Source organism: Manis javanica, chromosome 8, assembly GCF_040802235.1.
Source record: "Manis javanica isolate MJ-LG chromosome 8, MJ_LKY, whole genome shotgun sequence".
Classification (NCBI taxonomy): Eukaryota; Metazoa; Chordata; class Mammalia; order Pholidota; family Manidae; genus Manis; species Manis javanica.
Window position 1 is genome coordinate 2,179,986 of NC_133163.1, and position 21,248 is coordinate 2,201,233.

The 21,248-nt window shown below is 57.4% G+C and overlaps 1 long non-coding RNA gene across 5 annotated transcripts; it reads right to left on the bottom strand.

Moving 5' to 3' along the window:
* Window positions 1-122: 122 nt before the first annotated feature.
* Window positions 123-14,569, bottom strand: LOC118967159 (uncharacterized). Of its 5 annotated transcripts, XR_012133623.1 has the most exons (7): window positions 14,201-14,568; window positions 12,991-13,208; window positions 12,603-12,659; window positions 12,378-12,504; window positions 11,591-11,852; window positions 8,244-8,980; window positions 123-6,268 (listed from the first exon to the last, which is right to left on the bottom strand). It is a non-coding gene; the product is annotated as an uncharacterized lncRNA (long non-coding RNA). The 5 variants fall into 5 exon arrangements; XR_005054045.2 differs by having other exon boundaries at window positions 12,378-13,208; window positions 14,201-14,569; XR_005054044.2 differs by lacking the exons at window positions 12,378-12,504; window positions 12,603-12,659 and having other exon boundaries at window positions 3,003-6,268; window positions 14,233-14,563.
* Window positions 14,570-21,248: the final 6,679 nt, after the last annotated feature.

A 21,248-nucleotide genomic window follows, 5' to 3' on the forward strand; every position in this document is an offset into this window, starting at 1 on the left:
TCCACACTCGCGCCCGTGTAGGTCTCTGGTACCACAGGGCCGTCACACTCTCACTGCACCGTCCCGTCCCCAGGGCGCTGGAGGAGCTGAGCGTAGATCCCTCGGTCATCACGGGAGCGGGTCGCTTATCAGGAGCGCTCACACTCCTGACCTTCAGCGAATACTCGCTAAGCAGTTGGTTCTGCTACTTATTCCTGAGCCCTCACTGGGCGTCCATCTTCTCATTTGGAAAATGGAGATCGAGCTTCGGGCTACTGTGAAGATCGGTACGGGGAGGTGTGGGAAAGTGTATTGAGACTGAAGTGCTTTGGAAGGAAGGTGGTGCTAGAACACAACAGCGGGTGAAATTACAAGCTCTAGGATTTTATAGGCAAGTCACTTAGAAGGAGTGAAGTACATATTTAAAAATTCAATTGATATTTCTTCAGTTTGCTCAAATACACCATAATATTTTTCTCCGTGTAAGGCAATTACCAAGACGCCTGGAATTGTGTTTTTAGAAGATTCTAAAGCAGCAGGGATAGAAGTGAGTCCTTGGCGGGTCAGTGGGGCCTGACTTGGAGTAGAAGTAACAGCCCGGGCCCCAGCGTGCTCCCCTGTGGGGGGCAGAGACCAGCATTGGTGCCTCCAGCACGTAGGGTCAGGTCTGACCCACAGTCAGCGCTGCACAGATGCCACTCACTGTGGGTCTCTGCCTCTTGGCATGTCTTGTGTAAGGTGGGGATAAAACCCACCTAGGCAGCCTCCCTGACCACCTCATGGGTGTTGGCTCCGCAGAAAACGGGCGTGAAGGCGTTACACTGCTCCTGCAGAGTCGGCGTGGAGCTGGGAGACGGGACGGTTCCGTCTAACACAAACGTTGTCCCCATTGAGCATGGGTTCAGCTCTGCCCCCAGAGAATGAACTGTCACTGTGGTTCCGAAAGACTGTCTTAAATTATGAATCCAGGCCATCTGTTGTCAGACCTACCCATGTGTCCATGTCACCTGGAGTGCTGTTGACAAGGACGGCGGCCCCGGTGCTTCCCTTGTCTGGGAAGGAGCCCAAGGGCTTATATCCTCACGAGTCCCCGGGACAGTGATGCCCAGGAACCACACTGGGAAAACTGATGCATGTGAAGAACAGCGCCCACCAGAGCCCTTGGGCCCACCACATCGATGGTCCTTGTTAGACACAGCTCCGCCCTGTGCATCTCAGCACGTGCGGTCCCAGGAGGCTGCCCAGGTGGGCCACGGTCCCTTCTCACCCAGCCAGTGCTGGGCCCAGGGCTTGGACTCCTACCTGGAGAGGGAGGGGGCTGAGGACTGAGGGACGCAGATCAGAGGGCTGGTGTGCTGGCCCTGGGAGTTCCTCGTACTGCCTGTGTGCTCCTTAGTTACAATCACCTGGGTAAATGATCATTTTGTAAAAGACGCTCATCACCCATCACGGCCCAGTTGCCCCTACCACCCCTTGGGCAGGGTGGGGTGAGGGCCCATTGGCCTTCCTGCAGTGAAGGGAACCTGGGTGAGATTGAGAGCCCCTCTGAAAGGTAGGCCGGGCTGGGTGGCGGCCTGCTGTGGCCGGCAGTATTGGACAGTGAGTGACAGTCGAAGGCAGCTTGGAGGATGTCAAAGACCCACCCGCTGGCCCCTGGAGATGTTGCCAAGGATCAACCATGCCTTAAAAAGTGCCAGGCAATCTTCCTGCCACACCAAGTGGTTTCTGCCCCCTACAATCCCAAGCAGAGGCAGGGTGTTTTGCAGTATAAAGTAGGCTGTTGGCGACCCCAGAAACCACTTATTTGCTGCCAGGGGAGGGCAGGCAGGTCCTCAGGCTCTGGGCAAGCAGGTGGTTCCTCAGGTGGCCTGTAGAGGGAGTCAGAGCTGCCACCAGCCTGACGTCACTCAGCTTCCTGGGTGTGACATGCACAAACGTGGTGACTGGACCCTGTTCAAGGAGCCACATAGAGGACAGTGCCAGCTAAGGGTACCTGAAGGGTACACTCCGGAGCAGGGAGGGCCCAGACCACAGCCATGGGCGCCAGCAGCCAGGTTCAGCCTACGCCTTCCCATCCAGGCTTGGCACAACGCTTCTCAAAATGAACCCTGGCCTAGCCCTGGAGGCACGGGGAGCGAGTGGTCAGGGGCCCTGAGGGTGTGACTCCAGGCTCCATGCTCCCACTGAGCCTCAAGGAGCTCTGGGAGGAGGCATGTGTCCCGTGTCCCTGTACCCCAGGGACTCGCCCCAGTGGGGTGCCTTGCAGAGTGTGGTTCCTGCCACCCTCTGTGGGGTTGTGTGTCTAGAGCCAGTGGGTCCCCAGCACCAAGTGCCAAGCCCCAGTCTATGTGTTTTGTAGACTTAACCTGAAGGACACTGTAGGCTGGTACTGTTACCCCGTTTCACAAGTGAAGAAGTGGGGGCCCAGACAGGGTAATTAGCTTGCATTAGAGGATAACCAGCAGATTACTGCGCAAGCTAGTTAACTGTAGAGCCGGGATTCAGAATCAGACCATCTGCTTCAGAATTGCGCCCAGATGTTAAAAATCAGGGATATAGGGATGATTAGCAGACATGCTTTCCCCCTGGACTTGGACAACAGACTGCTGAGCCATGGAGCTTGACAGCCCACACGGAGCAGGCGTCTGCCATCGCAGCTGCAGCCTGGGTGCATCCGGCCCGGGCATCGGCAGCCAGCACCTGCTCGACAGCTGACTCCCACCTTCTTCAGACAAACCATGGCCAAAAGACGCTTCGGTACGGTTAGGGCAGTTTGAACATGAACTGGATGTTAAGTGACATCAAATAATTGTTCATTGTATTGGTTACTGTCATTGTGGCTATTGAGGAAAATATCTGGTGCAACCAGTAGGTACAGGTTCAGGTATGTGTGTGAAGTGATGTGGGATTTACTTTAAAATACAGCACACACGAACTCACCCAAACCAGCTGGGGACGAGAGCATTAGTAAGGGGACGTGGGCCACGGGGCATTAGGGGTGGCGACGATGCACAGGGTCGGTGCCCTATTTTCCCTGCCTTTATATGTGGTTCAACTTCTCCCAATAAACATTTTTAACACTTAAAAAACGAAAGGCTTTCTCAGCACTATAATGCCTCACTGGGGGGAGGCGCCGCTGCGCCCGGAGCCCAGGAAACGGCCCTGCAAACTTGGAGTGGGCTGTGTGGACAGTGGCCTCTCATTTCCACGCAGCAGGAAAGCTACCCTCTCATGCTGTTACTAAAGTGAGTCAGCTTTTATATTTGTTTTCTTCTTGAAGAGAGATTTAACGTAGGCTTGAGTTAACAAATGCCGAAGTCCAGAGGAAAAAAATGTCAGAAAGTACATCTTTTAATTAGCAAAAATTTAATTTTTCAATTTTAAACTACAACTCAGAACTAAAATGTTCATGATTATACATGCTATGCTGTCAGCTTGGTATGCTTTCTTTTCAAATAACATTTGATCTTTTCCTGCCATCTTTATGTTGGAAAAATGCAACCTCCGTAATGGAGAGCTAGAGAGTTGCAATTTGAAAAACTTCCAACACACTGTGTCAGATGAATGCTGTTCAGCTGGAAAAAATTGAATTTACGTGTCATTTTAAATAAAACATTCAAATAGTCAAATTTGAACATTTGATAGTTGGCAGTCCTAGAAACCATCAAAAGGGAAGCCAAAGGTTTAAACAGCGCACAGCTGCAGGGGGCACCAGCGCTGTGGCTTCCTGTCATCTTCCTGAGCTAAACTTACAGCACTGGTAGCTCTGAGGGCACTGGGGGTGCATCAGGGAAAGTGGCTAGCAGGCACTAGACCCCCACATCCAATGGGGCGAATCTCACTCAGCACACACAGGAAGTGGATTTCGATAGGCAGAAAGTCAGTGTTACAGGGAGAGTTATTCAGTGCCTGCCATTTCTGTAACCCTGAGCAGTGCCAGGCATTCTAGACAGTTCACCAACACCCCCATACCAGCCTGCCGCCAGCACACCTTTGGGAGGAGAGCACAGGCCCCTGCAGAGCTCACCTCCCTCTGCAGCAGAGACAGGTGGTGGCTGGCCTCCAGCTCTGCTCCCAGCGCCCACCCCTCTGGGCACTGAGGGCCAAGTCTGGGGTAGGGGTCCGAGTCCTGTTAGCCACGCTTCTGCACACCTCGGGGTCCCCGCCATGCCAGGGCCAGTGGCAGTGAGAGGAAGGAGAAGATGCTGCTCTCACCTCAGGAAAAAGTGGATTAGATCTTGAGGTTGGCATTGGAATGGAGAACTGGTGGAATTGGCAACGGTTAAAGTGGAACACTGAATTTCTTAAAATCCCAATAAACATCAAAGGCACAAAGAAATTCTGGTGTTTTATGCCATGCAAAAAAAAATTTTTTTTATTGCAGTCTTGAGAAAGTCTTAATGAGCAGCTGATCTTGTGGCAGTTTAACTGGAAAAGTATATGACAAAATGCATTCAAGTTACAGGTACACTTACAGAAACAGCCTCCTAAACTACAGCTTTCTTTATTCAACACACATTTTGATGAACTCTTCACTGCATGCACCTGCTGTACTTCACCTCAGGAATTCTGCCCACTGAGAGTCTAGCATGTACTTGCAAGTTTATATTAAAAGCAGATTTCTGCAAATGCAGTGTGCCTCACCCATATGCAGCTTGTGTTCCCTGCACCTGAGAGCATTCTGGCAGGCTGGATTCAGATTCCAGCTGGCACTACCGCGTCTCACTCACCTGGCCTTAACTTCTCTGGGCCTCAGCTTCCCCATCTTTAAATGAAGGAGTTGGACTGAATGACCCTGGAGCTTCTATCACCTCTATAATTCTATGGGTAATGGATCTGTAATGAACCTGAATTCCTTGACCCAAAAAAAAACATGAGCTGTGAAGCAACTGCAGGCTTATAGGTCATAAGCTGCAGATTTGTGTAAAGGACCAATTCATTTCTTAATGCCTGATCTCTAACATGTAAGACCAGGCATGTACAGTAGGCACTCAGATTTTTAAAATCTGAAGCCCATTAAAAAAGAGCTTCCTAGTTCTTGGTAAAACAATAAGGAATGTCTTTGGTGACTGTATTAACCATCACTCTGTTGATGTAACAAGGAAGTGAGAGAATGGGGGTCCTACGTCAGGGTCTCTCTCCCAGAGCGAGTTTAGGGGAGCACTGTTCCCACCCCAGTGTGTCAGGAAGGGGTCCTGGCAGGAGTGGCTCTGCAAGTTGTGCCCTCTGTAGGAGAGACTGTGAGTGTGCCATGATTACATTAAAGACTGAGTCCTGCAAGAGGGAAATCAAGTTTGACCCAGAGTGACCCAGATGTACCTGCCCTTGGAGGCCTTTGTCCCTGGAGCGCGCTTTGGGGGTGCTGGCTCACACATCCCCGGGTGCCATTCCTAACTTCCCCTGCAGCCCCTGCCCAGGATCCTCGGGCACCACCTGAACACCGTCCCGTCTCCCCAGCCCATCGTCTTCGGTGTCCAGGATCAGCCTGGGAGGACCCAGCGAAATCTAAGCCTCCCACTCTGCCGCATGTTCACATGCACCTCTGGTGCCACCAAGCTCTTAGTTACTGCACATCCTCTTCGGTAGGAGCCAGAAGAATTTCAGGGGCGTTTTCCTTCCCGGCTTCAAGAGTCTGGGGAGGGTTCCGGTGGGGTGGACACTCACTGCTGGCCCAGGCCCCTGGGATCCGCTCACGATCCCAAGCACCCTCTGGCTTTGCAGGCCTCCCCCTTGGCAGCCCCCGCTTGCTTCTGAGGACTGTTCTGAGGAGGACCCAGGGGTGCTGGGAGCTATGTACCCCCAGAGGTACGTACCCTGCCAGAGTAGGCTGCCACTCCTCCCACGGAACTCAGGCCAAAATGCCCCGATAGACTTCTTCTCCCACAGTCTGTCCCTTCCACCCTCCCAGCCTGCCTTGAGCCACCGCAGGGAGTCGGCTTCTGACAACCCGGTCTAAGATTCCAGGGCCCTTCCAAATGAGTGTGCAGGGAAAGCAGGGCTGCGTGGGGGGGCTGAGCACACAGGTGTCGCCGCATGGCCACCACACCGCTGCTGTGCTGCCCATCCTTGGTAACATCTTCCAGTGCCTTGGTCCAAATCTGTGGATTGGGAACATCACAGCAGACCTGCCAGTGTCCTGAAGTGTCCAGGAGTCCCGCAGAGGGACTGCTGTGGGGACAGCGAGGTGCTCACAGAGGACCCACCTGTCCTGCAGGCTCAGGTTACAGCTGCTGTGAACAATGGCAGGACTCAGCACAGACTCTACTACTGAAGTGCAGGCTTTTTCGCTCTGTTGGAAAGGGGCAGAGGGGGCATTGGGTCTGCATCTCCTCTCTGGCCTCAGAGCCAAGGGGCTTTTCTGGTGAAGCCAGCACCTGAGGCCTCCAGTGCACCCCCAAGCAACTCTGAAGTCCAGCTCCATGCACAGAACCTCTACAGTGTCATCAACCGAGGCAGGGGCCCCCATCCCTGGATCCCCCATTCCTGCTGAGACGAGCCACAGGCACCGCCTCATGATGTCCCCAGCCGCCGTGAGGAAGTGAGGGCTCTCCCCTCCACCACCATCCTTGCTGAGCCCCGCAAAGGCAGGGTCGGGAGGAAGTGGCTCACTAGTGCTTGACAGGATTGCGCAGGTCCCTTTGGAAATGAGCTGCAGATGTGGGAAAGTTTGCGAATCAAGTCCTGAGGTGCCTGCAGTCATGGCACCAGTTCTCCAAGTGGGATCCTAGGGCTGTAGCGGCTGCAGCTGCCATCTGGGCCCCATCCAGAGCTGCTAGCCAGGCACTCGGGGTGGGGCCCAGCACCCTATGCTTTAAAGAGCCCTGCAGGAGGTTCTGATTGCCCTCGAGTTCAACACCCATTGACCTGGGAGAGTCTGACTTGAAGGGGAGCCCCAAGCAGTCAGCCACCTGCCATTCGGCCTGGGGAGTGATTCCGGTGTGGGCTCAACAGGTTTTTCTGAAACACAGCGTGATCTTCCGAAGAGAAGCCTAACCTGGCCCAGTTTCCAGCCGTGTGGGGAGAATCAGGCCGCAGAGCAGGGCTGCATGCCTGAGCCCCACCTCCAGTACACCTGGGCCCAGCATCATCTCCCCTCCTACCCCCATGTGTCTGGCCAGGGGGGCCCTGACTTCCAGCCCTGTGCTGGGCACCGAGTTGGGTGTCAGAGTTCCTGCCTTCTTGCCTGGTGCCATCCCATCTCTGGGAGGATATGGATTGTCTGCCAATCCCAGTGGTCAAAATACACATGAACAAAGATGGAACCAGTGTCTCTGCTGCTGGGGACATGCCCGTGCCCCTCCCACCGGAGCCCCTGCCATCACCAGGACCCCACACAGGTGGGCCACATGCACAAAAGCAAGGCTCTCCCTACCCGTCCCCACCTGCCTGCCCAACCAACAGCCAGGCCCTAGCATTCAGGGCGGGAGCCAGTGCCCGCTGCCCGCTGCCCGCTGCCCTACATCTACCAGAAGGCACGCGTTTGCCGATACAAGACTCATGATACAGACCCCGCCTCACCCGTGCAGGCGGTGGCCCCTGACTCTCTGCTGCCCCTCCCACCTACCTGCTTTGCCAGGCGGCCATCCTGGAATGTTCCTACTCAGCTTGTCCACTCACATGAGTCCAGGCAGGACAGAGGATCCCCGGAAACCCGAGGAGAGCAGTGGGGGCTGGGCCTCCTGGAGCCCATCCCCAGGCCCCTCTGCGGCCTCCGCCCCTCCCCTGCCAGCAGATCCCGCCCCCACTGTCCCTGCACCGCCCACTCCCCGCCTCCCTCCTGTCTCGGCTCCTGTGACGATGTGGCCGCCGTGGCTTCCTTGTGGCATTTTGCTGCAGCGCCCAGCCCAGATGCCTGCGGGGCATCCGATTGGCCCACTCGTCTTTGTGCATCACACTAAAGCTCACGGCTGCCTTCAGGACGAATGCCCACCCACCACGTGTCGGTGTAACCAGTGACAATTGTGGGGCTGGCCTTTCACGACAGCTCAGTAGTCATCTCACTCCATCACTGAAATCTCCAGCAAGGTTTTTAAATTTTGCTTCACAAATCCCCCAAATCTGTAGTCTAAAAACCTTGGTGGTCACCACATCATGGCATGTCGGCGCCCCAGCCCCGACTTGGCCGGCAGTCCAGCTTTGGCGGCAGTTGCTGTGGTGGGCACTGGGGCCTGATGCCAGGGACCATCTGGGTGCCCCTCGTCCCCAGCCAAGCCCAGGCCGAGCACATTCCTGCCAGGTGGGAACTGAACAGACAGGTTTCTCACCTCACAGAGGAAACAGCTCCACTGAGCCTCTGGCCTCTGGTTTCACTGCCCAGTCAGCCAGTCAGCGTTCTGCCAGTGCTTCAGGGGAGGCTGAGGGTGGCCCCCCGGGGCACTCGAGTTCTCAGGGCACACCACCTGGGGTCCGGGTGACAGCCACACCCAGCCTCTCCCCGACTGCCCAGGGGGTGGTTAATGAACGCCCAGCTGTCAGTGGGAACTCTTTTCTTCCAGGAAATTAGTACAAGAGAGCGGTAGCCTGGATCAAGTCGCCTGTCAAGAGTAACTTACACCCCACATTACACTCGAGTCCCGGGAGTAAATATCCAGGGGAAGTGTTTACTTCTGCAGGTGAACAAAGCAGCCTTTGTCACCAGCTCTGCCGGCGCCAAGCCCTCCGTCGGGAGGAACTGGCTCGTGCAGTGCCAGGGGTGGGGGGGTGAGGGGCAGCCTGGCAGTTGACCAGTCAACCACTTTCCTGGGTGGGCTGACACCCACAGAGCTCAGGATTGACAGGACTGTCAGCACCCTGCCTGGGTCAGCTTGGGGGGGACATTCTCCACATGAGGAACGGAGGTGGCCACGGCAGCGCCCCACGGTCCACCCTCTCTGGGCTTGGCCGTGTCCCAGGGCTACCTGCTCTGTCCAGTGCCCCCTGGCCGCACCTCCGCACCTCCCACTCCTTCTGGTCCCCAGCCTGGATGGCTCGTATTCCTGAGGGTGAGAGTCTGGCACTTGCACTGAAAAAAATAAAAGAAATTAAAAAATACAACTCTTTGGGTTGATTCAAAACAATATAGGAGAAAGGGATCTGGGTCAAGTACAAATAATATGGGCCTGAGCTAGTCACTGATTTGGGGATGTGAAGCTGCATGATAAATCCCATCTATTTCTGTAAAAAAAAACAGTTTGACACATGAAATATTAACAATGTTTGACACAATGAACGTTTCTAAGGCTCCCCAGGAGATTCTGCTCTGCAGCCGGTGGTGAACTCAAAAAGTGAACCCCACAGGCCTGGATGGGACCAGGGCCACGTGGATAGGAGTGCAGGCTCAGTACGCCACGGCCTGCGGCCGGCCTCACCCCCTGCTTGCAATCACGGGGCTCGTGAGGTCGGTCTGAGGGTCTTCACACGCAGCTTAGGAAGCCTGGAGGAGCAGAGGCAGCCTGTCCAGGCCTCGCGGCCCCTGGAGCAGGAGGGTCTTGGGTGCACAGGACCTGCAGGCCAAGCCTAAGGCCCGGAGCCAGGCAGGACACCCCCTCTAGAAGCCTTCATGATGGAGGAGGGGAGCCTGCTGACAGCAGTGCCCTTATCCCCAGGGGCACAGTGGCCTTGTGAATAAGCTGGTGGCCCCTGAGGAGATAGGCACAAGGTGGGCAGGTGGGGCACAGCCTTGGGGAGACCAGGCCAAGGAGGCTGTGCAGGCGCTGGCACCGTGAATGCGCCCTGGACACACCCTGGAGATCACCCTGGCCTCGTTCAGCCAAATACCTGGGAGGTGGGTCAGCTGAGACAGGCCCATCTGGGGAGAGCGGGGCACGGCGCATGACCCAGCAAGTGCCCCCAAGCCTGGGGAGGTTTGGTGAGTTCCAGCAGCCCAGGGCAGGGCCGACAGTGAGTCAGGAGGAAATGGCTCATTAGAAGACAGGCAGCCACTTCCCCGAGCTCTTCTTCCTCCTCGGGAAGCCTGTCCTGCGAGCAGCTTGCCCGCTGGGCCTTCTGGGAAGCTGCAGTCACACCCTCAGCCCAGGTGGCTTGGCCTTTCCGCATGTGCCTCACCCTGGCGCGAGCCCTGCACCTGGGCCCACCTGGCAGGGAAGAGAGCAGGGCCCACTCAGGGTCAGCTGCAGCCCTGAGCGCCCAGGCCACAGAACAGCAGGGGAGCCAGGGCCCGGAGGACAGAGAGCAGGTGGCTGGACAGCGCCTGCACAGTGGCTCGGTGGCCATGACCCGGTCACAGCCAGAATCCATGAGGTGGGCATGCGGCTCCTCTCCTAGCCACCCGCTGCGCCATGGGGCCCACCTTAGTGGGGGCAGCTGCTGAGGGGACCTCCACATTCACATGGGGCAGGAGCTCCAAGACTGAGTTTGCTCAAGGGGAAAAGCAACTTACAGGACGATACTTAGAGCGCCACTGTTTGAGTTTAAACACACACACACACACAGATGCAAAACTCACACTGTGCGTTTACACGGACACATGCTTGTATGTAAGTAACACGTGGAAAAAGTCTGGCAAAATATACACCAAAACAAAATACTTAGCACACTGGGAGCAGGAGGCAAGATTCAAAGGGACTGATCAAGATGGATTTTATTGGTAATGCTTTAATTTTTATGACCACATGTTCAAGAGTCATTTTATTTCAAACAACTAAATGTCGAATTGCACCCTTCTTGCAAGGGTGTGGGGCGAATCACAACCTAAGAGTCAGCTTTGGACCTGCCCTGTTCCTCATCTTCTCAGAAACTCCCTTCCCCCATTCAAGTCATTTATTCACTCAACAAGCATGTGCCACCTCCTCCTCCATGCTGGCCTTGGGATGGACTCTGGGTCAGAGGTGGCTCCAAAGTGGGCCTGGCCTGCAGAGACTCCCAGCCCCACGGGACACTGTAGTAGGGCTGGACAAGAAGGGCGATGTCACCCCAGCCCAGCTTCAACAAGGGTCTCTTGAATGTTTGGAGGAGCCAGAAAATCCAGCAATGGTATTTTTTGTGCCAAACACCCATGAATGTTTTCTTCAAGAGAGAAAATTTGTCATGAAAATTAATTAGCCAAATAGTAAAATACACAGCAAAATGACAGGAGGCCAGGGAGTCTGGTACCCCAATACCAACCAAGTGCCATGAAATACCTGGGGGATGTTTCCAAGCACCTGAAATGTTTTCAAGCATCTGCAATGTGTTCTGAACTCGGGACTCTCCCAGCTGCCCTCTTTAGGCACCCAGTGTTGACTGCAGCACCCCCAGGGTCCCACAGCTCGTTGCCTCCTCCTCAGAGCCCAGCCACTGACACACTTCCCACTCCTCCCTCCTGGCCCAAAACCCAGGTGTTTCTAAGCCAGCCAAGGGTGTGCCCACAATCCCCTCATCCCCGGGGCACATTTGGAAAAAGCAAAAGACCTGCTCTGGGCCAGACTCTGGGGACCCAGCACCCAGACACAAGCCCAGGTTCCGAGCTCACCCCAGGGGTTCTTGGGGGGAGTCCCTATATCTGGCCACCTTCACCCAAAGGTCACACCATGGCCTGGGAGAAATGTGTGTGTCAGGCCTGGTGGAATGCAGTCCCCGGGAGGGCCCCAGGAAAATCAGGTTCCCAGGTTAGCATCCCAGAGGTCACACCCACCTCCTGGTAACTGAAGATGGGCCACAACCTCTGCCCAGAGGGTCAGGGTCAGGGCCTGCAGGGCCGAGTGTGGTGGGAGCTGGGAGGCAGAGTGGCTCTCAGGGGGCAGACGAGGAAGCTCCTGGGCAGGCAGGCAGGGAGCCAGCAGGAGGGATGAGGGCACGGGCAGGGCGACCCAGGACCAGGGAGGTCTCCTGGAAGACGGTGGGGCTCCAGTGTCCAGGCCAGGCCCTTACACCCAGGAACAGGTCCTGACCGAGGCCTGGCCAGGCAAAGAAAGTGCAAGAACTAGTCCGGGGACACAAGGACCCAGCATTCATGGGCTGAGACCACCCCGTGCCAGATGCACCCATTCGGGCGTCTGAGGGGCCAGGGAGCAGCAGCTTCCAGGCAGGCGCTGCGAGTGTGGGGACAGAGGTGCAGCCCCGTCACCTTCAGAGAGGTGCTGCTATGTGCCGGGCTTGTGCCTCCCTAGGACCCCAGCCGGAAGGGGTCTCTGCAGGCCAGCAACGCAGGTCTGGCTCCAAGGTAGCCGTTCTCCAACCCACTCGACCCTGTCTCCATGATCGGGCCACCATTTACAAGCCCAGGTACCACGTCACCTCGGTTAATCCCACAGACTCTCCTGAGGTGGGATGGTCATCATGCCCACTTTCCAGATGAGGAACTGAGGGAGGGTAAGCTACCTGTCCAAGGACACACAGCTGGTGGTCAGCAGAACCGGGACTCGGACGTGGGCAGTCTGAGGCCAGAATTCCAGCTCGTTGGACCAAGTTGTGCCACTCACCCCAAAGCAACACCAGAAGGGATGGTGCCAGCCCTGGGTCAGGATGCTGACTCCCTGGTCACCTCTGACCTCCCAGCCGCTGACCCCTGCCTCCCTGACCTGGTTGCCTCTGAAGCAATCAGATGAACTGGTGAGAACAACACAGGGTTCAAATCGGATTCGGCCACTCAGTGATGCGTGACATTGGACATGTGAACTTTGCCCCCCCAACCTCCGTTTCCTTACCTGTAAATGGGGTTCATGATGAGAATGCGTGAGAATGAACTTAGGTGATCTGTGTTCCTTGGGATAGGATGGTGGGGGTGGGGGAGGGCTCAGCTTTCAAATCAGGGCCACAGAAAGTCCCAGCACAGAGACCCTGGTGACCAGCACTGCCTGGGGCTTGCCTGCAAGTGCCCCCACGGGGAGGAAGAGGTTCACCCCCACCCACTGGCTCTCAGTGCCCCTCCTAGTCCCGGGCAGCACCAGGGTATCAGGGCAGCCAGCCCTCGCCACCCCCCCCCACCCAGACCCGGCTGCAGGAAGCAGCTGGAGGAACCAGATGGGCAGCGGGACTGTGGGCTGTAGTTGGCCGCCCTGCTCCTGTCCCCTGCCAAGGTTGTGCACAAAATACCTGCATTTTTGGTCGGCTCAGGCTGGGAGGAGTCAGGGTCTGACCCGGTCCCTCCGCCAGCAGTCCCGCCCTGCAGCGTGCTGGGGTCTCACTAAATCCTTTCTGCCGCCCCGCAGCCGATGCTGATGAGCTGCGAGGGGCATGTCTCCTCCTGGTCCAGCACCGAGCCAGTACCACGGCCCACTCAATGCCTAGGCCTCTATCACGAGCGTGCATCCCTTTGGTAATCAGAAAAAAACAACAGGGCATTTTAAAAACAGTTAAGTCATAATCTCCCAGCCCAGCCAGGGCAGGCATCAATGAGGTCGCGGGTCAGACATCCCATGCCCCCATGCTGGCAGCCTGGCCACCTGAGGACGGCGCGGGTGCCTGGGAGCAGCCGTGGGGTCACTCAGCCCCTGCAGCCCACCCTGCACTTGGTGGCTGTGCCAGCACCTGCGGCCCACGCCCACACACCTCTGCCCTCTGCCCTGGGAAGGAAGGACAGACCCTGCTCTGGGTGGGGACCCTCGGGAAGCTCCACAGGCCTGCGCCCCACTGAATGGCACTCCTAAGCCCCGTCTGAGGCCTCGGTTCCCCCCAGGTGCCTGGAAAAGCTTGTGGGGCTGGCACCTGGTGAGGGGATGAGATGCTGGGCCCTCCTCCAGTCCTGCACGCGGCTCCCCTGTCCTGCTCCACCCGAGAGCTCAGACCTCCAAAGGGACTTTCCCAAAGAGCCTCAAGTCCAGAACCACTTCCGCTGTGTGAGGATCTGGGTAAAATTTAAATGCCAACCAGACTTCCATGGGTTTACATGTCCTGGTGTAACCTGTTGCTGTCCCAGAACCACAGATTGTAACCTCACTGGAGTGGGGGCTGAAGGCTTACAGCAGAGGCCTTAGTGAGGGGGCTCTGGGGGCAGCCCCCACCTGGTGCCCACGGGGGCCCTGCCCTCCTGACCCTTGCCCTCAGTCCCCTGCGGCCTGGGCACAGCACTCAGCCTCTGGCCTTGGCACAAGACACGTCGCAGGCTTCTGGCTCAGAGCCAGTGCCCAGAGGGTGGACAGAGCCGGTGCCCAGAGGGTGGACAGTGGGGCACAGGGCTGGGCCATGGGTGCTCCACAGGGGCTTCCTGCCCCTGCTGGTGAGGTCACTCGGGGTGTGAAGGCATACTGCCACCCTCGGCCTCCCAGAGGGTCAGTAATAGCCTGCTTCCTGCTCTGTGACTCACCTGCACTCCCGTCGCCACCGTGCCTGACTCACCTTCAGCGTCAGCCGAGCACGGCCTCCACGGGCCGAGGGCCGAGGGAAACGCGGTAGTGGCCAGCCCAGCAGGAGCACGGCTGCTCTGCCACCACGTCAGAGAGGAGCCCTGCCTCCCACAGGGTGCAGCCACCTTCCTATCCTGGCATTTCACAGTTTACCCGGCTCAGTCTCCCCATGCTGTCAAGGAGGCGTGGCAGCAGCTGGGGTTTCCCTTTGGCTGACGGGAAACAGGCTCCAGGGGACCTCGACCACCCAGTGAGGCAATGGACAGAGGGAAGGCAGGCCTCCTAGGGCACCCAGCGCCTCCCAACTGTGCGGGGCAGAGCCCAGGGGCCCACGCATCCTGGCCCAATGCCAGCCTCGGCCCCTAGCGCAGGGTGGAGGGAAGGGAGCCAGTCCCCCGCTCACAGTGGTGGGGAGGGGCGGCGTAGTGAGAATGGGCTGCAGTGGCCCCAGCAGGCCCAGGTAATTATTGTGAACCACTCCCACCAATTCCAGGCCTTCAACTTTTTTTATTAAGGTATCATTGATATACAGTCTTATGAAGGTTTCACATGAGCAACAATGTGGTCACCACATTCCCCCATACGATCAAGTCCCCCCACACCCCACTGCGGTCACTGTCCGTCAGCGCAGTGGGATGCCACAGAGTCCCTGGTCTTCTCTGTGCTGCACTGCCGTCCCCGTGACCCCCTGCATCATGTGTGTGACCACATGGCCCCTTAATCCCCTTCTCCCTCCCTCCCCACCCTCCCCACCCTCACCCCCCGTGGTGACCTCTAGTCCCTCCTTGGAGTCTGTGCATCTGCTGTTGTTTTGTCCCTTCAGTTTTTCCAGGCCTTCAATTTAACATTCCTGCGAAAGGTCAGAAAGGAGAGGCAGCCGGGAGGGGGCAGCCTGTATGGGTGGTGGGTGGACAGAGTTGAAGGAGGCATCGTATCTCCAGCCAGATAGGAGCAGGGTGGCACACGCCCCCTGGGTGCTGTGTGCGGCTCACCCCAGCCTCAGAAGCCCTGGAAGGAAGCTGCTGCCACAGGTCGACGGCTGCCCAGACCTGGCTTGTTTCCTGCCCACTGGTTCCAAGGCTGGCTCCCCAGTGCTTCCGCAGGGACCTCTTACACCTGCAGGGCCCTGGCCAGCCGCCCCCATGAGCCACAGTGCCCCCTACCCTCACCCCATGGTGTCCAGCCCAGAAGTCTGTGTCTGTCCTGTTGCTGGGCCCAGGAGGTGCCCAGGAAACGGAAGGGAGGGAGAGCCAGTGGGCCGTGCTGGGCGAGCTGAGCCCCGACTCCAGAGGGCATGAGGCCAGCTGACTCCAGGCTTGCCCCAACTGGCTGAGGCCCTGCTTCTACACCCACCCTCCGCCCTCTTCTCCTGTTCTAGGGAAAGGCTGACGGTGCTCCACGGGGCCCGGGTGGCCGCTGGGTGGAGCGCTGCTCTCTGAACAGAGCCATGAAATGTGAGGCTCCTATGCGTGTCCCCAGAGGGGACCCTCCTCCTGCAGTGTGGCCTCAGGGACGCCTATTTGCAGGAACACCCAGGGCTGCTGGGAGAGCTGGCCTGAGGCCCGGAGGACTGGCGCTGAGGGATCTGGAGCCACTGCTGCCCACTGCCCTCCCCTCTACCCCGGGCTCTTCTCCCCACCGCCTCCCTCCTGTCACCCAGCTTAGGGGCAAACATAGGAAGAACCCAGAGGGAGGAGAGTGATCCGGAGAGCCGAGACGGGAGCTGCTCACCTCTCTTGAAGAAGCACAGCCTCAACCTGGACTCTCGGGCCTGGCTCTGGATAACAGTGGGGCCCCGGGCAGGGCAGCTGCCCCTCCTGGTCTGCGTCCTCATCTGTGAAATGGGAATTCTGGGACTGCAGCAATGTGAACAACACTCGGCCTCGCCTGGGCCACAGCTGGAGGCCAAAGGGATTTGGGATGTGGTACAGGGTAGGGACATCCTCACTGCCCATGGCGGCCTCTTTGGTCCCCTCCAGGCCCTGGATAAAACAGACTTTAGGGTCGACCTCGGACCCACTGTGGGACCCAGGTGAGCTCTTTCCTCTCTGAGCTCTGTTTTCCTCTTTATCTTTGGTCAAGAAACCCAATAGCAAGGCACCGACTCCCCAGCTCTGCTGGGGCGGCGGGGACAGAAGGCAGCTCAGGAGAATCTTGAGAAACAAGGACAGATTCTCAAACTAGCATTTGCTGAACGTTTACTGTCAGGCACTTGCCACTCTTCAGGGCGACTTGGAAATCTTGACTGGAACCATGAGCCCAGGTCCCCAGAGCCAGCTGGCCTGTCCCATCCCAAGGAGACCCCAAGGGACAGCAGGGGGCAGGCAGTCGCCTCTCTTGCCCCGTGGCCCCATTCTCCAGGCCCTCCAGTGAGACCAGCCCTGCTGCCCCGCTGAGCCCCACCCCTGCCTCAGCACCTGGGCACACAGAAGCAACTCGGGCCCCAGCTTCCGGGGCACTGCACGCCCTGCCAGGGAGCCCTTGTCCATGCGGTCAGTCAGGCTCAAGCAGAGCAGACCAGGATGGAGAGCCTTCCCAACCCGACAGAGCCCCTCCCCCTTGCCTGTGCCCCTGGGCACATGCCCAGCCACCGTCCTGAGCACTGACTACCAGCCAGGCACCTGGATTGTGTGGTCTCATCATGTCCGCCCCGATTCTCATCCCCATTTTACAGATGAGGAAACCAGGGCCCAAGGAGCTGGGTCTGGTGTAGGTCTGCCTGCCTCCCCTCCACGAACACATTGCCCTTAACAGAGGCTCATAAAGAGCCGCTTCTGGGCTGCTTTCTTGAGACAAATGCTCCGGGGCCGGGAGGTGGTAGGGATGCGGTGAAGGGTTGGCTGGGTCCCTCTGGCAGGCTCCTGCTCACAAGCTGCCTCCCTGCCCGGCCTGTCCCTTGTGGCACTGAACTGGAGGGGGCTGTGGCCAGGTCCGTTCCCCAGCCTGGCAGGGAGCACCTGAGGCCAGACTGGGACCCCAACACTGGCCCTCACAGGCCCACGTGTGCATATTAGCAGGACCCAGGGGACCCTTCCCAGGCCTGCAGTCTCCCACCCCAGGGCCCAAGCGTTGCCATTTGGCCCACACGCAAAGCATTCAACCTAAGCTGGGCCTGGGCAGGGCTGGGAACGGAAGGCAGCTCCCCAAACATCTGGAAAAGTTCATATGCCTCCCCAGCGCGGCACTGGAGATGACACGGCCTGTCCGTTTGGGACGCACAGACCCTGGCCCTGCGTGGAGCCTGGCGGTAGGGAGCAGCGGCCCCACCGGCCACTTCACCGGAGCTGTGTCTTCCCTGGAGGCCCTGCTAGGAGCAAGAACTCCCTCCTCTGGGGCCCCACAGGCCTGTACTTCCTTCTAAATGTCTCAGAGCTTTGTTGGTTAGCACTTTCATCCCTCTGGGTTGCATTTTTGTGAAATAAAGCTACTGAATAACCAACCTGCTTCCTGCAAACCCTGTTCACACAACATCCTTCCCCCACTGCTCTGTGCAGCCACCTCTTTGTGGATCAAGTTCTTGAAGATTTGCTCCTGGAAGCAACACAGACTAGTAAAAAACTGTAACCCAGGGAGCAAGGCCCAGGAGTGACTGGGGCCAGAGTAAGTGTGAAGCCGGAAGACAGGCGCCGGCGGGGGTGGGGGCACTGCCCTGGTCTGCGGAGTGTGGAGGCAGCAGGGGTGCACGGAAGAGGACAGCACAGGTGGGCCTGGAGCCTGGGACCCTCAAGGGCCCTGCCTGGCCTTCCCTGTGAGCAGGCCTGCCCCAGGGCAGCAAGGCCGAGCTTCCCTGACAGGGCCAAGAAAGGGGGGGTAGCCCTGCAACAAGGCAGGGGTGGGGCTGCCAGACCTCCGGGAGGGGGTTCCTGCCTGATTTCTCCTTAGTTTCCTGGATTCCAGGAAGGCTCCCGGGGGGCAGTAGGCAAGCCCCAAACAAGGGTGTGCCCATCCTGCAGTTCCGGTCAGCCCTTCCGGTGCTGTGACAAGCCCTACGCACAGTTAGCTGGGGCCCTTGGGACTGTCTGGCAGTCTGGAGCCAGGGGCTGGTAGGCAGAGAGGCCCCGGAGCCCCACAGAACAGTAAGGAGGTGAAGCCCAGGGACCGTGGCCACAGCACAGAGCCACACAGGGGACCAAGGGGATATATATCTGGGAAAGAGCAGGCAGTGCCTGTGGCCACACCCAGGCTCTGCCCGGCCCCTCTGTGCACCAGTCTGAGAGCTCTTGAGCGACCAGCTCCCAGGGCCTTCCAGCTAACAAGGTGGGAGTGTCCGAGGCTGCGCATGGCCAGGTGCTGACCAAGCAGCCACCCCTACGCAAGACCGTGATGACCAGTCCCACCAGACTTGGGTACAGTGTGGGGACAGATCGGCTACACAGGGAAGGTGAAGGTGGCAAACTTTGATATTTCAGCCTCAGGTTCCCAGGAGGAGGGCAGGGAGATGGGGGAGGCCCAGCCGGTTCTGGACGCGCAGCAGGGAGGGCTGACGGGGTCCCCTTGTGATGACCCTCAGCAGTCAGCATTTCAGGCCAGTCTGCACAGAGAGGTGACTGGGGTGGAGGGCAGCGTGAGCTGAGAGGATGTGAGGACGGCAGAATGAAGCCCAGTGGGCAGTAAAGGGTCTTGGGGAGGACCCAGGGACAGCCACCATCCCCCCTCCCAAGGGGCCTCTCTAAATCAGCCGCCGCTTCCAGCCAGCTGCCCCAGAGATGCCAGAGCAGCAGAAACACAGTGTGAGCTGCTGGCTCACCCCAGAAGGCCCCTGTGCCTGCAGGGCCTGTCAGGAGAGGTCAGGAGAACGGTGTCAGGGTCGGGTTCGGGCCAGCCATCTCAGGGGTTACAGGGAGGAGGGACGAAAGGAAGCCTAGACTTTGGGCACCTGCTGGTGGCTTCCCACAAGCTGGCTCAGGTTCGGGAGAGCCCTGCCTGGGCTCCCTGAGTTGGAGCACGCGTGGGTGGGGAGCTCACAACAGCTGCTCCTCCCAAGGAAGAGCCCCCTACCAGGAGTGATGAGAGGTGGGCCTTGCTGCCGGACCCCCTGCCCGGGTCAGGAGGATGGAGGGGCATTTCCCCCAGGTGTTTCATACTCGGGCCCTAGAACAAACAGGACCAAAGCAGACATCTCTTTCCCCAGCCTCTGAGGGGTCTGCCCAGAGCAGACACACGTCCGGGGCTCTGCACCCATGGGTGATGCGCGGAGGGGTCTCAGAATGCACACATGGTGGCAGTGCCAGGCCACATTTTAAAGCAAAGTTTCTAGAGGCTATTTCACAGCCCCACAAGGGCAGGTCCCTTGGTTACCTCCCACGGAGCCCCAAATGCCAAGAGGCCAGAACTGGATAATGGATCCCTCTCTAGTCCAGCTTTATCAGCTAATGGCAGCTAAAAGTGATTTTACACAAAATAATATATCAGAGATAATTGCTCCTGGGCACAGCTCCCAAATTCCAACCTGCAACCAAAAGCCAAACATGCCTGTTAATGATTAAACCTCTGGAACTGGTGCTGAGGGGCAGAGTGTCAGGGAGGGGCTCCTGGCAGGGGTCCAGTGGGGGCCCCGCCCAGCAGGAACCGGTTCCTACCCAGCGGAGGAGGGGAAGCACTTCACCAAGGGAAAGCTAAATATTGTCTAATCCTAGCACCCTGATGGCAAACAGGCATCCCATTGTCTCTCAGGCAGCAGGTCACGGTCATGGCCCAGGTTACACCTACCTGAGGTCAGGATGAAGGCCCAGGGAGGCTGGAGCACCCCAGCTCAGGGCAGGGGGGACAGGGACAGGGGCCCTGCCTCTGCTGCCTACCTGTGCACCAAGGAACGTTCTTAGAAAATGTCTTGCATTGCACAAAGGGCTTAAACCACGTTCATTGAATGGGTATAGGTGGGCACCAGCGTAAGAAAACCCGTATTTGGCAACAGAAAGCAAATGTGGGCCATTCTCCAAGGTGGCCAAGAGCTTTGGATTTGCACCCAAAGAGGCCTGGGCTCCCATCCCAGCTCTGCCACTCTTTAGATGTCACATGGTGTCTCTAAGCCTCAGTTTCCTCATCTGTAAAATGTGGACACGGTACCTGGGCTCAGGTCATCCTGAGGCTTACTGAGATGATGCATATAAAACACCAGGCACTGTGCTCCTGGCACGTGGCAAATGCCACAGGATTCTGTTCCGCAGTGAGATCCTCTCCCAGCCCCGGCCTCCTACTACCTGTTGGTGTATCTGCGGATTGATGTCGGACAGTGTTCGGGTTCAGTGTTTGGGGCTGACTGAGGAGGATGAGGGATCCGGGTGAGGAGCGCCTGTAACCTTGCCTCCCCAATGTGGGGGGGTCGGGAGTCAGGGTGAAGGGATGTATAGTTTTATATATAACAGCTGTATTGATATATAATTCATCCAGCATAAAACAAACTCTTTTAAAGCATATAATTCATTGGGCTTTAGTATATTTGCAAAGGTGTACAGCAATCACCATTATCTAATTCCATCATTTTCATCACCTTAAAAAGAAACCCCGTGCCCAGTAGCAGTCACTCCCCATCCCTGGCCCCTGGTGCCTGCTCCTGGCCACCACTACTCAACTTTCTCTCCCTGTGAATTTGCCTATTCATGTAAACGGAATCATACAAAGTGCGTTTCTTGTGTGTCTGGCTTCTTTCACTTAGCATAAAATGTTCAATGGTGACGCATGTATCAGTACTTCATTCCTTTTTATGGCTGAATAATATTCCATCATGTGGATGGACCACATTTTGTTTATCTGCGCATCACTTTCTGGACATCTGGGTTGTTTCCACCTTTTGGCTATTGTGAATAGTGCTGCCAGGCCCATTTGTGTGCAGGTTTTTGAGTGGATAGATGTTTTCACTTCTCTTGGGTATATACCTAGCAGTGGCAATTGCTGGGTTATATGGTAGCAAGAATGTTATCTAAAGTCACAGAAAAAAAAATAACAGTAATTACATAATATGAAAGATAGGAGGGCAATGTAATGTAGTTAAATATCCATCTTCCAAGT